Below are 14128 nucleotides of genomic sequence, written 5' to 3' on the forward strand. Positions count from 1 at the left end.
TCTCTGTCTCAGAAACTCATGCATAGAAAAGAAAAAAGAAATCATTTTTTCATAATGTGCGTTCCCCATGATCTTCTTGAACAGGCGTTCAGGAGCTCTGCAGTTCCGCTCCTGCCCCAGCTGTCTGCAGACGTGCCCTACCAGCCAGCATGCCTGACTGCTCGGGCCTTTGCAGTCTCTGATGTGCAATGTGTTCGACTCCTCTCACTTAATTATCACCACAAGTGGCTTTTCTACAAGCACGTTTTACGTCCCCTCACGTTCTATAGTCATGTTAATTAATTTGACTAAAGCTCCCAGTTCATCAGACAGAAGTCAGCCGCTCTGGTGATAGTATTTAAATCTCCTTTCTTGTCCTAAATCATCAAACATCAACAGAACCCCGTGGTCTCTGTTGCTCTCCCAGGTCAGACCTGCAACAAGCTTTTATTGAGTAAATTCCCAAATTGCTCCTGAATCTAAGCAGCAGCTCGTGACCCTGGCCTGGAGGACAAGATTCTCGGCATAGCCTTCTGACCGAGCATCTGTCTTGCTTTGTTAATGTGTCTACTGTTCGTGTGGCAGGAAGCTCAACCCCTGCCCCAACATCGCCTCACACACAGCAAACGGATTGACAGAGGGCCTCTCTGGCAATAAACTCGGAACTTTTCACACAAAATTAAACAAGAGACCAAACGAAGGTTCCCCTGGAGGTGTCAGAGGGGCGCGTCTCTCCTGCCCTGAGGATCCTGAGCCCTGTGCTGGGTTATGAGAGGGCCGTGCTGGGCTCTTGTTCAGGACTGTGGGACTGGGGTGGGCCGACTACCTGCTCCAGGACCAAGGAACGGTCTGTAGAGCCAGGGGGGGGAGTGTCTGGAGGTAGGATGCCCACACGGTGAAGCGAAATCAAGGCAATGTGCTCAGGGCAGTAACCGCGAGGCTTGGGCTTTCCCCGAGGTTGGAAGGGGACTGAGAATAGAGGAGAGCTCTGGGCTGGAGCTGCTGGGTATGGTATGTACAAGAGGGCAGGGCCGCTGGGACGGCACATGCTGCCAGTGGCCTGGGCCAGCTCCGTGTGCGAGTCCATGAGCAAGGGTGAGGAGAGGCGAGCCCTGGAATAGGGCTTTAGAAGCCCCAGTGACCTCCAAAGCTGCGTTAGAGGAAGTGGTGCTGAGAGAGAAGAGCCACAGCTAGCCACACCCTGGCAGAGCTGAAGAAAGGACTCGGAGACACAGGACCTCTTAGCCCATGGTCTGGGGCTGGCCTTACCGAGTGGTTAAGGGAGCCAGGTCCCACGTGGCTGAACAGGCGGTTCGAATCTCAGCACTGGCAACTTGAAAAACACACCAGGCACATGCGTGTGCATGCCTAAGAACCCAATGGGATGGAAAAATGGAGGAGAAGGAATTGCAGTGTAACCACAGCAAATGGAGGGCTGCTTTCTTTTTCTCTCTGTTTTTCTGTATCTCTTCAGTGAATGCACGTGCTTTCTGGCAAGAAAAAAGGGAGGAAGGAAAGACAAATCACGATCCAAGGACCCCAGTCAGAGGAAAAGTCTGGAGAGGCCTTTGCTTGGTGCTGCCAAGTGCAAAAGGCTCAAGATGGTTGTGTGGGTCCCACATGGGAACTCAGGCAGGAGGAGAAGGAAGGGAAGCTGAGCTCGGCACCGAGGCTACAGGGCAGGGGCTGTAGAAAAGGCAGAGCTCTACAGAGCGGCAGGGGCGTAGTCGGGAATGAACACTGTTTGATACACGATGGTTGTCATTTTAGAGTATGTCTTGGTGAGGGCAGAGGGCACCCAGGAAGTGTTTGCCGAATTCTTGGCCAGGGCAGCACAGAGTAATATGATATCGATGCTTGTAGGAGCCTCCTAGGAGGTTCTTGCCCGAGATGGACACATCCTACAACTGCGTCCAAGAACCCCAAACTGCATCTCAGCCGTGCCCCTGCGGTAGGAAATGCTGAAAGTCTAAATGATGTATAGTGATTGAGTGGATAAATAATAATAATAATAATAATAATAATAATAATAATAATAATAATAATAATAATAATAATAATAATAATAATAATAATAATAATAATAATAATAATAATAATAATAATAATAATAATAATAATAATAATAATAATAATAATAATAATAATAATAATAATAATGAAAGAAAAAGAAAAAAATGTATGCTGTGTAGACCGTCAGAGTCTAAGCTAAGGACACACAGTGCCCTAATGTTTCATGTCCTCAGAATACTCTAGACCTCGGCTAGAATCCACCCACGGATCCATGCCATCATTTGCAGAAGAAACACTACAGGCAGAAAACCCCATCACTGGAAGGTTTAAAACGGGGACTTTACTGGTGATAGAGTTTCCAATCAGGGATCTTAGGCTGAGCTCTCAGTGAGGGCAGGTCCCATCAACCCTGAAGTCATGTGAGGAAAGTCACGTGACTTTTAGGGGCGTGGCTTTGACAGCTGTGGAATGGGCGTGCACCTCCAGCCTGACAGGTGTGTAGGTACCGTGCACATCGGTGGTTCTCAGCCCTCATACACTGGTCATGTGGGAGGCATGTTCAAACACACTTACTAGGGCCACCAGCAGAGCTGCTGCCTCAGGCCCAAGGTAGGACCCAAGTATTTGCTTCTCAAACTAGGACCAGGCGATGTGGACGCTGCTGGCCTGGGGTGTCACAGGGTGACATGGCCTGCTGGGACCTGTCTAATGAGAAAGCTCAGTATCTCTCTCATAAAACAGGCTCATCAGCTCTGAAGAGGGCTCAGAGAAGAGAAGGGAAGGGCCATGGGTAAGACAGCAAGTGCTGCACACTCAGCCTCACAAAGGCTAAGGTGGACGCAGCTGGGCAGGGGGTGGTGGCAGCTGACCAAGGGACACTCCCGAGCCTTGACCATCCCGAGGTTGCATCGATGGTAGCTTGGAGACGCAGCACCCTGAGCACGTTGCTGCTACCACAGGCTGGGTGTACCAGGGACAAACAGCCTGGAGGGGGCTGGGGCTGGGCCGCCTCCCAGCTATGAGGCTTCTGCTGGGGAGAACTCCTGACGGGGATGGAATGGCATGGAGACCACTGCTGCATTTCCCAAATAGCTCTGGGAACAGTGGGTGCTGCCTGAGAAATACCACCTCGCCATGCTAGTGAGTCAGCCAAACAGAAAGGACTTCCTTTAATATAAGTGGATGGAGTTCTTCTGGCACGAAGTGATAAAGGCTGCTTAGGAGAAGGCCACTGGCTGGTGTGTCTGGGGGAAGGCTTGCCCACACAGTCCAGCCACGCCAACTGATTCAGACCGGAAGATCCTTGGAAACAGCATCCATTGACATTTTGTCTTCCTCACCAAAACGACGTTCTTTGAGATGGATTAATTTACATCCTGGAAGCTTTCTGCTCAGCACCGATGTCACCGAGTGGTCCTTGCAGTTCTGGCTCCCCACTTAGAGCTGCTCAGGTGCAGGGAGAGATTCTGGGAGGCTCAGAATGGAATGCGATGCATGGGGTGGGAGTAGGAGACAGAAGAGAGGGATCTTTGAAGAAGTGACTCAAAGAGAAGAATAAGGCGGACACTTTCATCAGAATAGACACAGACTGTTTGGGAATTTAACTCCGGCTCTGTGAAATCTTCTAGGTAATCTGCTTTGGCGTAGACCAAACTACCAGCCTTCCCTGATCCAAGAGCTTCAGAATACAAAGGGACCTATGTTCCACGCCAGACTGCTCGGGCAAGCAACTGGGCAAATTGAATCCCAGAGAATTCAACCAAGAAGAGGCAAAAAACAGAAGGGGCTTAGAAGGAGAGAAGAGGGGCTGATAGTGAAAGAAAGAAAGAAAAGAAAGAAAGAAAGAAGAAAGAAAGAAAGAAAGAAAGAAAGAAAGAAAGAAAGAAAGAAGAAAGGAAGAAAGGAAGGAAGGAAGGAAGGAAGGAAGGAAGGAAGGAAGGAAGAGAAAGAAAGGAATAAAGAGATAGAGAAAATAAGAAACAAAAATAAAATAACGCTTTTTAAAAAAAGTTACTAAAATGTGAACCTTTTCTTTTAAAACTATTATATTACAAAACTTAGGAAGAGTGACTAGTCAGCATTCTCTACTGCAACAGTACCAATAGGCAGAGAGAGGATAGATGGTAGATTAGAGAGACAGATGATAGACAGATGTTAAGTAGATAGACGATAGATTATAAATGATTATGGGATGATAGATGATAGATAGGTAGACAATAGACTATAAATGATTATGGAATGAAAGATAGATGATAGATAGGTAGACGATAGACTATAAATGATTATGGGATGATAGATGATAGGTAGGTAGACGATAGACTATAAATGATTATGGGATGATAGATGATAGGTAGGTAGACGATAGACTATAAATGATTATGGGATGATAGATGATAGGTAGGTAGACAATAGACTATAAATGATTATGGGATGATAGATGATAGGGAGATGAAGGTACATAAGAGATGATAGCAGATAGTTGACAGACACAGAGAAAATGGACAGACACTAGAAGATAGACAGATCAATAGATAGGTAGATGGATGGCCCTCGATAGCAAAAGAGAGAGAGATTATTACGAAGAACTGGTTCACGCACTTGTGGAGGCAAACGCCCTCTTACTACCTTCTCGTTCTGTTCAGGTCTCCGGCAGGTTGGACGAGGCCTGTGCACCGTGAGGAGGGCCGTCACTTACTCAGGCCACCGATTCGAGTTCACTGATCAGAAACATCCTCACGGACACAGCCAGAGTAATGTAGAGATACACGCATAACAACAAAATTTACTTACAAATTCATATTATATGTACTCATATGTACATATCATCCCATAATCATTTATAATAATTATGCACATACATACATCTGTATTATACATACTTATATATACAAAATGGTGTTATAATTTAACACAATACATAATATTTTTATTAATGTGAGATCTTGGTTAATCATAAGAATTTACTGGCTTGTTTTTCTGAAATTCATTTGTTACCTCATCAAAATGCATACTTATACAACTTATTTACAATTTATAATCATTTTTTATGAAGAGTACATGCATGTGGACACGAAAGAGAAAGAGAGAGAAGAGTGCTGTCAATGAGGTTGTCACACTTTGTCCCTCTTTCTCCCAGACCCAGTGGCTTGAAAATCATGCCAGGTGCACATACGTGTGTACTCAAGATCCTGAGAGGAGAATGGAGAAGGAATTGCAGTGAGGCCATCCCCTTGGGGGCTGATTTCACACTTTCCCTCTCACTGTGTCTGCCTCTCTCTCCCTCTCCCTCTCTCTCTCGCAAGTGCACATGCCCTAAAGCAAAAACCTCTTTAAAAAAAAGTACAAATTCAATGATAACATATTCAGTAATTTCCGAAGAATGACCAAGTACTAAATGACAAAAGCAGTAAAGCAAGCTGGAGGAACTTACGGAGAGCGGGGTCCACTGGGAAGCCCCCATGCTGGCACCGTTGGCAAGCCCACAGAGCTGCCCGGCTAGCACCTGTTGTAGATTTGCAGGGGATCGTGACTGTATGTTGGACTATTGCAACATCTGGGTGCCACATGGATTCTTGCGGGCTCACTGCTCAACCGACCATTCCTTCCTTACATGAACAAGGGCCTACGCTAGTGTTACGCTAACATCACCACACCTCTCCACGGAATTCCAGGCTCTCTCACATGTGTAGGTATCATTATTAGTTTGCTTATTCCAGACGTCTTGGCTCAAACATCAGCTAAGACCATCCTTCCATCAGAGCTCAGTTCAATTGCTGTTTTCTGCAGTCATTTTGTACACATCATGGCTGAAACCGCTTGACTGAGAACCCGTGATTGTGACACTAAGCCATTTTTTTTTTTTTTGGAGAGATTTTCACTGTAGGGCGCGTGCACTCGCCAGACAGACAGAGAGAGACATAGAGACAGAAAGCGAGAAATCACCCCCCAGGGGGGATGGTCACGCCGCAATCCCTTCTCCTCCATTCTCCTCTCGGGATCTTGGGCATGCACGCACACGCGCCCGGCGTGAGTTTTAAGCCACCGGGTCCGGGACACAAACCGCGGTCGACTACGTGGGAGTCCAGCGACATAGCCATTACGCTAACTGCTGGTTCCCTGACAGTAAGCCATTTTAACCCAGAAAATAGCCATTGTGAAAATAAGAATGGGGGAGAAGGTCCATATGTATGACTACTCTAGGCAAATCAGAGTTACAGACATAGAATTACAGACACGAATTGTATTTGTGCATGCGACTATCTGTATGGTAATTCTATGTTTGCGTCTTTGTTTATACGCTCTGCCACTAAAGTTTCATTATCCTTAGTTGTTAATGTGATAGTGTTGTCATATATAACCTAGAGGCACTAGGAAGCATTTCATCAAATGATTTCCAGATATTTACATGACTCTTTGGGACGTAGCTTTACTAAAATAAAGACTTGGGTCTGAACATTGAGATTGTGCTGTAGAACTTGCATGGGATGCGAGGGGATACTGTCATAGCACTGTCCTCCAACCTGGTGTCCTGGACCAGTCTGCGACATCTCTTCACAATAAGCAGCCATCCAGGAGCGAGGACGTTGTCTTTGTTAGCATTTGAATGGATTTGGGGGACTATCACATTGAAAAAGTCTGAACTCTCAAATATAATCATCTTCTGTGATTATAAGTCTACCTTTCTGAGAAGGAAGGAAATGTGAATATAACAGAAAGCGGTCATGCGACATTGTTTGAGCTCTTTTTTTCTCCATCATCTTATCTGGAAAATGTTTGAATGCAGAAAGCCCTGGAAGAACAGCAGTGTGAACGTTTTCGGACGGGAGAGTCGAGCTGCGTTGTGTAAAATCCTTGGCTCTTCGTCCAGATCTCTAAGATAGAAGACCTACCCTGAGAAACAAAATGAATAACCACACACACGAGAAAAGTAGGAAAAGAGAAGTTTCAATAGGAAAGTGAAGCTTCTAAATAGAAAAGAAATGCATCTGTATGTGTGAAAGGCTTGCGGGTGGGCAGCTGCCAGAGGACCACTGCACGGGCATGGGGTTAGGTGTTACTCTTATCGAGTTGGTAATGAGTATGTAACGAGGGAAGGCCTGTCATTGCAGCTAATTCCTTTTGTCTGAGTTCCAGGGCTTCCACCTGTGCTTGAGTGCCTCTCCCTCAGGTGAGGAAGTTGACCATCTAATCACGCATGCTCAGTGAGGAGTTGGAAAGTTTGATCACCCGTATATGGATGGCCTGTACCCTTAGTTCTGCTCCAGTGGGAACCAGAATGTTGACCAAATGTCGTGTTGGGTCTTTGTGTATTTGTGAGGAATGACAAGAGAGAAGATAATAGCTTCCCTAAGTGCTTTTCTCAGGAACTAAGGGAGGAAAGTAAGATCTGCCTTCCCTTCTGGTGTCAGGAGCCTGCCAGGAGGAGGGAGTTCTCACAGAGGGTCTGGTGGCATTCCTTGGTGGGCTGTGACTGATGTGGCCAGTGTCCTTCTGTCACTGTCTCAGGACTGCATGCTCATGTCTGGCTAATGGCCCATCACAGGAGCACTGGGAATGGCCATGATTCGGAACCTCCTGTTCCATCTGACCACCCTTGCTTTCATACTATCACCATCCTGGTTGCCTCTGTCCAGCCTCCAGTCTGCCTCATCTGCTGACACATTTCAAAGTAGATCACAGACATCAGTAGCCCCTACCCCTAGTTACTTTGGTGTGAACAGCAATGCCTTCAGTTCAATTTTTTCTCGCTTTATAAATTTTGTGGCAAAAGATACCAAGACTAAAAAGCCCAGGTCTTCAGAGGACCATTCAATGAGTTTTCAAATGCACGTACCGCTCATGACACGGAACTTGACCGTCGATTCAGGTCGTTACTGAACTCAAGCCAAGCTTGCTCACTCCTGCACTACAAACCTGACTGTGGACATGAGGAGGGAAGAAGCACAGCCTTACTGCCCTGTGCAAAGCAAGGGAGTGTGAAGCAAATGCTGAAAAGGCCTGGTTTCCTCGGGAAGTTGTAAGCATATATTTTTAAAGACAAAATTAAGGGTAGGGGTCCTGACACATGATCGGCTCGATGATTTGTTCAAGAGGCCATTATCGTTGTGTGGGTTTCTGGATTGCTGGGGCCTTGGGTAATCAATTTCTATTCTGGAAGGGGCAGTCGTCAGGTTTCTGGAATCATCCAACTTGGGGTCTATGGGCTCGGAGCCAGCAATTTCCATCCTGGGACATCTTATGAACTTCAGTGAAAAGTATGCCTTTGCCTCAAGTGGGAGTTTTGGAAGTCATAGGACCCTGAGTGATGGCCCAGGGTACTTATCGATTACCATAACCAAAGCCTGATTGAGCCATTGAAACTTAAATTAACCTTGCATTCCGCACAGCTTACAAAGACACACCACTTTAGTTCAGCCTTTATTGATCAGCTTGGGGAATTTCCTTTTTTTCTCCTCAACAGAAGGGGAAACTGAGGGCCCAGAACTTTTACGAGTCCCTGCTTCATTTCCAAGTTCCCGCGTGTCTTTTCCCAGTCGCTGCTGGCCATCCACGCCGTGAAGCCCTCTGTTCTGATTTCTGGCACCACTGATTAGTTTTGCTCATTGCTCAGTTTATCTTCATCTTCCTGATATGGTTGAATAAGCACAATTTTAGACTTTGCTGAACTTGCCAGACTTTGCTTTCAAACTAGTACGTTTTTAGTAAACTAGTAAAATGTTAGGATCTCTGGGCCTCCCATGGACTAGAGGTTAAGGGAGCTGACTCTCGTGTGGCTGACTGTGGTTCAAATCCCAGCCGTCCAGCTCGTGACAAGCATCGGGTGCATGTGCATGCATGTCCCAAGTCCCAGCAGGATGGAGAAATAAAGACAGGATTGTGGGGTGACCACGCCCTATTGCAGGTTCCTTTTCTTTCTTCCTTCCTGTGTCTCTCTGTCTCTCTGGGAAGTGCATCTGACATGCTCTCTGGCAATTAAAAAAAGTGGAAAAAAAAGAAAGAAAAGGAATTTTAGTATCTCATTCAATGCTTATTTATTTATTTACTTCAATAGTTAAGGTCAATGTCTAATGACAACAAGGAAATGCCTCAGGAGAAATGTCGACGGAAATCTCCGGTGTGTTTGAGCACAGAGCAGGCCTTGAAGGGGCAGATGTTGGCAGAAGGGAGCAGGCTGTAGAGCTTCCCGAAGCTGGTTTGACTGCGTGGAGAGAGGCAGTAGGCAAATTCACTTGTTGAACACCCGCTGAGGGAAAATGCAAACAACTCAATCTTCTCCTTTACCCCCGACTTTCTTGATGGGGTTTTCATTCCTCACATCCTATGACGGCAGAGCACTTTTCTTCCCAGAGCTGCTTGAGCTCTTCTTCTCTATGCTATTTCAGAAGGTGCTTGCCAGAGACAAAGGGCTCTCTGTGGGTTGCACACTTTAAATAGCAAGAGAGATATTCCAGAGTCCAGTGGCTTCTGAGCCCTTGCCTCCTGGAGAACACAAAGAACTTGCCATAGATATTTCCCGGGGACACCGACAGGTCCAGAAATAGCAGCACAGTGGGTAAGTAGCAAGCCGGGTGTGCCCTCGTCCCGTCTGCCGTTTGTTTTGCACATCAAGTTCATTGAAACTAGACCATCATGGCTGTCAAGACCCAAAACTGCTGGCCTAGAGCAGAGCTCCTGCATTTCCATCCATCCTGAACTGCCCTTATTTTGCCTTAAGGGACAAATACTGATTCGTGCATGCATTCATTCATTCCATGAAACTAGAAGAAAGACTGAGGCTTAACAAACGAAATCAAAGTTCTATTTGGGTCAAATAGAGGACCATCACCTACACACACAGCATTCAAGTCACCTGAAGTGATGTGTGCCGAGACCTTAGCAATTTCAGGCTGATTTTATTATTATCTATATATTTATTTTAGAGAATTTTGCCTTAGGGCATGTGTGCTTCCTGGAGAGAGAGGGAGACACAGTGAGAGGGGGAGTGAGAAATCTCTTCCTGGGGGGGATGGCCATACCACAATTCCTTCTTCTCCATTCTCCTCTTGGGATATTGGGCATGCACACACACATGCCTGACATGAGTTTCAAGTCACTGGGTCCGGGCCTTGAACTGTGGTTGTCCTTGTGAGAGTCCATAGCGACATAATCGCTATGCCATCTGCTGGTCCCTTTTTTTAGAAAAAAAAATAATTGCAAAGCGTGGGAGGGATTGGCCAAATTTCATTGGTCAAAAGCAAGGAGTCTGCATAGCAGTGATGGCTGATTATGCTATGAGAGGAGTACAAAGGAAAGAAAGAAAGGTGTGTGTCTATGAGACCCTGAAGCCCTCACTGGTCCAGGTTTGCCCCATTAGTATGAGCTGCCCCACCTTCCTGCCTGTGCTGGCAGCTGCTGGCAATGCCAGGGCCCCTGGAAGCACCTGCAATGCAGAAACTCGCTAAGCAGAGGAACATGAAGATTAGTCACTGAGTAGTCTTGGTTATCTGTTTGAGGTTACCTTCAGTTGGAAGCATCCTCTAGAAGTCTTGGAATGTTGGAATGTATCATTTCTCTTAGGACTGGACTCCATATGGTTGATCACAGTTCAAGTCCTAGACCTGGCAGCTTGAAAATCACACCAGGTGCATGTGCATCCACGTCCAAAATCCTGAGAAGAGAATGGAGGAGAAGGGACTGTGGTGTGGCCATTCCCTCTGGGAATTTCTTACTCTCCCTCTATCTCTCTCTCTAGAAATCCGTATGCACTATGGCAAAAACCTAAATAAATAAATAAATAAGTCATTGCTCTTGGATAAAAGGTAGATTATTGCCCTTGAATAAGAGGTTGATTATTGTATAGAGTGGTCAAAGAGGTTTTTGAAGGAAAGCTATTATAGCTAAGACTGAATGATGAGAAAAAGGTGGTCGTGGAAGGCTCTGTCTGGGACTTCCAGGCAGAGGGAGCAGGGGTTGATAACTGCACCTCATTTGACCTAGCGCTCAGTATTCTCTTGTCCGGCGGACTGGTCTATCATGATGTATTCTTGCGTACACACACTGACTTTTCTGAAATGCCAAGCTTATTCCATCAACCTCTCTGTTTTCCTGCCATGCCTACCAAAATAGCCCTTGGCTCTGCACAGCTGTTGCCCGTAGGGAGAAAGTCCTTACCTGGCACTAGGCCGCCCGCGGTCTCTGGTCTCATGCCACAGCTCGGTCTGGTCCTCCTGTCTGCTGCACTTACACACACAAGCTCTCACGGAGCATGGGGGTGCTTTTGTCTTCTGCCTCCGCATAAACTGAGGTTCACCTCTTAGATTCCAAAGTACTTACTATTACTCCAAAAAGCCTTCCCTGACCTCTTTTCTAGCATCAAATACCCAAATTACACGTATTCAGGACACATGGCCTCTTTTTTATTTTTCTTCAGGTTTTTGCCATAGGGCACATGTGCTCACCAGAGAAAGAGAGAGGGACAGTGAGAGATCACCCCTTGGGGGTTGGCCTCGCCACAATCCTTTCTCCCTTTTCTTCTCAGGATTTTGGGCATGCATGCACATCGGTCGGATGTGATTTTCAAGCCACTGGGTCTGAGACTCAAACCACTGTCAGCCATGTGCGAGTCCAGACTTCAGCCGCCATGCCATCTGCTGGCCTTGAAGTATGTTTTTATCAGCAGCTTACAGATGGGTTTTTGTTGTTTTGCTTTGAATGTCTTTATTTTCAAAATGTTGCTATTTTATCATCCCATTAAAAGGTTTCTTTCTGCAAATGCAGTAAATCATATGATGCACTCTCGGATTCCTCCTAACAGAAATGAATAAAAATTAGGTAGGTCATTATTTAATAAAAAGGATCTTTTTTAAAGCTCTGAACATACAAGATACACGTAAGAAAGTCCTTGAAAATAAATTTTATCTCCTGTAGGAATAACTTTTTTGCTTTCATTGCAAAGTAGAAAATACGCTTTTCTCAGAATGTATGAATAGTCAACATGACACAGCTACTTAATATTAGTTAGAAGCAGTCAGAGGGGACCGACTGCTTCTCTGCCTCTGTCCCGCCTCTCAGGGGAGCACACTGCCCTGTCCGTGGCTGCAGCATTGAGGCTACTTCCTGTGTGGTCTGAGCGTCCCTATGGTCATCAGCCAGTGACCAGTGGAGAGCCTCAGTCACAGGGGCTCCTGATGTCCACAGCAGCCAGCCTCTCCATCTCCTGCCCCTCGCCCTGTAGCCGCCCACCACCCTCCAAGTCAGCCCAGTTTCTCTGCTCTCGGTATTCTTGAGAAGATGTCATAAAAAGCAATATCTTATCCTCAGTCACGGACGGGAAATGCTCAGACCTCGGGCTGGAAAACAATCTAAGCAAAATATATATCTTATATATTCCAAATGACACCCTCTTGCCCTCACTTGACAAGTCTAATCTCAATCTGATCTTTGAAATCAGTGTTTTCAATAGTCAGCAAAGACCTTCTAAAACAATTTTGCCCAAAAGTCTGAGACAAGCAACCCGCATGCTGGCTCTCATACACAGCACCACGCGAACCCCTGAAACTGGTACCGACTGGGGATACATCTCCCAGCTCAGCCCAGGAAGCATACAGTTCAGAAATCAGAGGTTTTGTGCAAGCACGTGCTGCCCCGTGTGGCTGATGGCAGACTGGAGTGACAAGGACACTGAGATCCACTGGTTACCCTTCCACCTTCAACGACTTCCCCTATCATCCCACGCAGCGTAAAACCAGGCTGTGATAAGATCCTACCCTAAAATCGTGTCTCTCTGTACCTTTAAGCTGGCTTAGGTGCTACTAATTTATCTCAGTTTGTCAACTGGGCATTTCTTCAGCATCTGTGTGAAGATAATCGGCCGATGTGTGTTGGGATGAGAATAAAGCTCTGAAAGAGTGGGTAGGAAACAGGAGAAGCAAGAGCAGGGAAGACGTGTGTAGGTGATGGTTTCTACAGAACTCGCAGAGAGAGGTGTAATTATCTGAAGTACTGCAAAGTCGAGATAGAGAAATTTCTGCTCATGTCTCCAAAGCTCTAGGCCTAGAATGATCCACACAATAAATGCTGGCATAACTAAACTTAAGTGAATCTAGAACGCCAGTGACGCCTAATTACCACCAGGGACAGTGAGACCCAAAAGACTGCCATCCCGAGGCTTCTGGGGAGATGTCAATTCCGCAGAGGAAAGATTCAGAGGACCCTGCCGGATCTGAGCGGACACCTTACCTCCTGGGCCCTCTGCAGACATGGGCCTGGGAAGGGTGGTGGTTAGCGTTTGGGGTGCATTATATCGGCCGTAGGAATTACATGTTGTTACTGCAGTTCGTCATTAGGAGAAACCTAACATTTCCCTAATGGGAAACAATTGCCTCGGAGGGGACTCTGACGACTTTATTTGCACTGAGGAAGGGAGCTCTGTTCACCCTGTAATTAGAGTGACACAACAAACCTTGGTGAACGCTGCAGCACGCAGAGCAACCTTCGCTTCACCGAGTCCTGAGCGCCGGGAGGCTCGGGAGCTGGCGGCCTGGCACCGCAGCGCACGCGCACCTCTGCGGGGTGCACCCAGGTCGCTGGGCTCTGCGCCCATGCCTGACGGGGCCATGTAGGCAACACAAGCTGGTAAGGATGCTGCCTCCCACTCTAAGGCAGGGCCTGGACTGGGAAGAAACTGAGGCAAGGCCCAGTTTACGGGCCCTCCTTGTACTGGCCGGTATTCAATTTCTCTGCCGTGAGTTTTACTGTTATTACGGTACCCTGTAAGGGTAAAACATCACCCCCAACCATTGCAACAAAGCCAATTAGTGATCTTGTAGGAATGTGGTTCCCTAAGACTGACAGGAGGACCAGGAAGTTTAAGACTCCCCCACCTGTCTGTTTTTAAGCCAAAATTAACATATAGATTAAGTTAGTATAAACCAAATTAGCATTAGTAGCATAAGAAAACTAAGTTAATTTAAGGTTAGTTTTATGTAGATCCCCTTTGTTAAAGGTACAGGCCGAAGTTAACTCACCCTAGGCAAAGTCAGCACATTCACCATATAACAGAGACTCAGAGATAGAACAAAAGAACTCACTAATTGACAGACTCAACAAACAAAATGCAGGAATCCACAGATTTATTAAAGGAAAAAGCCTGGCTGGG

The sequence above is a fragment of the Tupaia chinensis genome, unplaced genomic scaffold (genome assembly GCF_000334495.1).
Source record: "Tupaia chinensis unplaced genomic scaffold, TupChi_1.0 Scaffold141173_1, whole genome shotgun sequence".
NCBI classification, from domain to species: domain Eukaryota; kingdom Metazoa; phylum Chordata; class Mammalia; order Scandentia; family Tupaiidae; genus Tupaia; species Tupaia belangeri.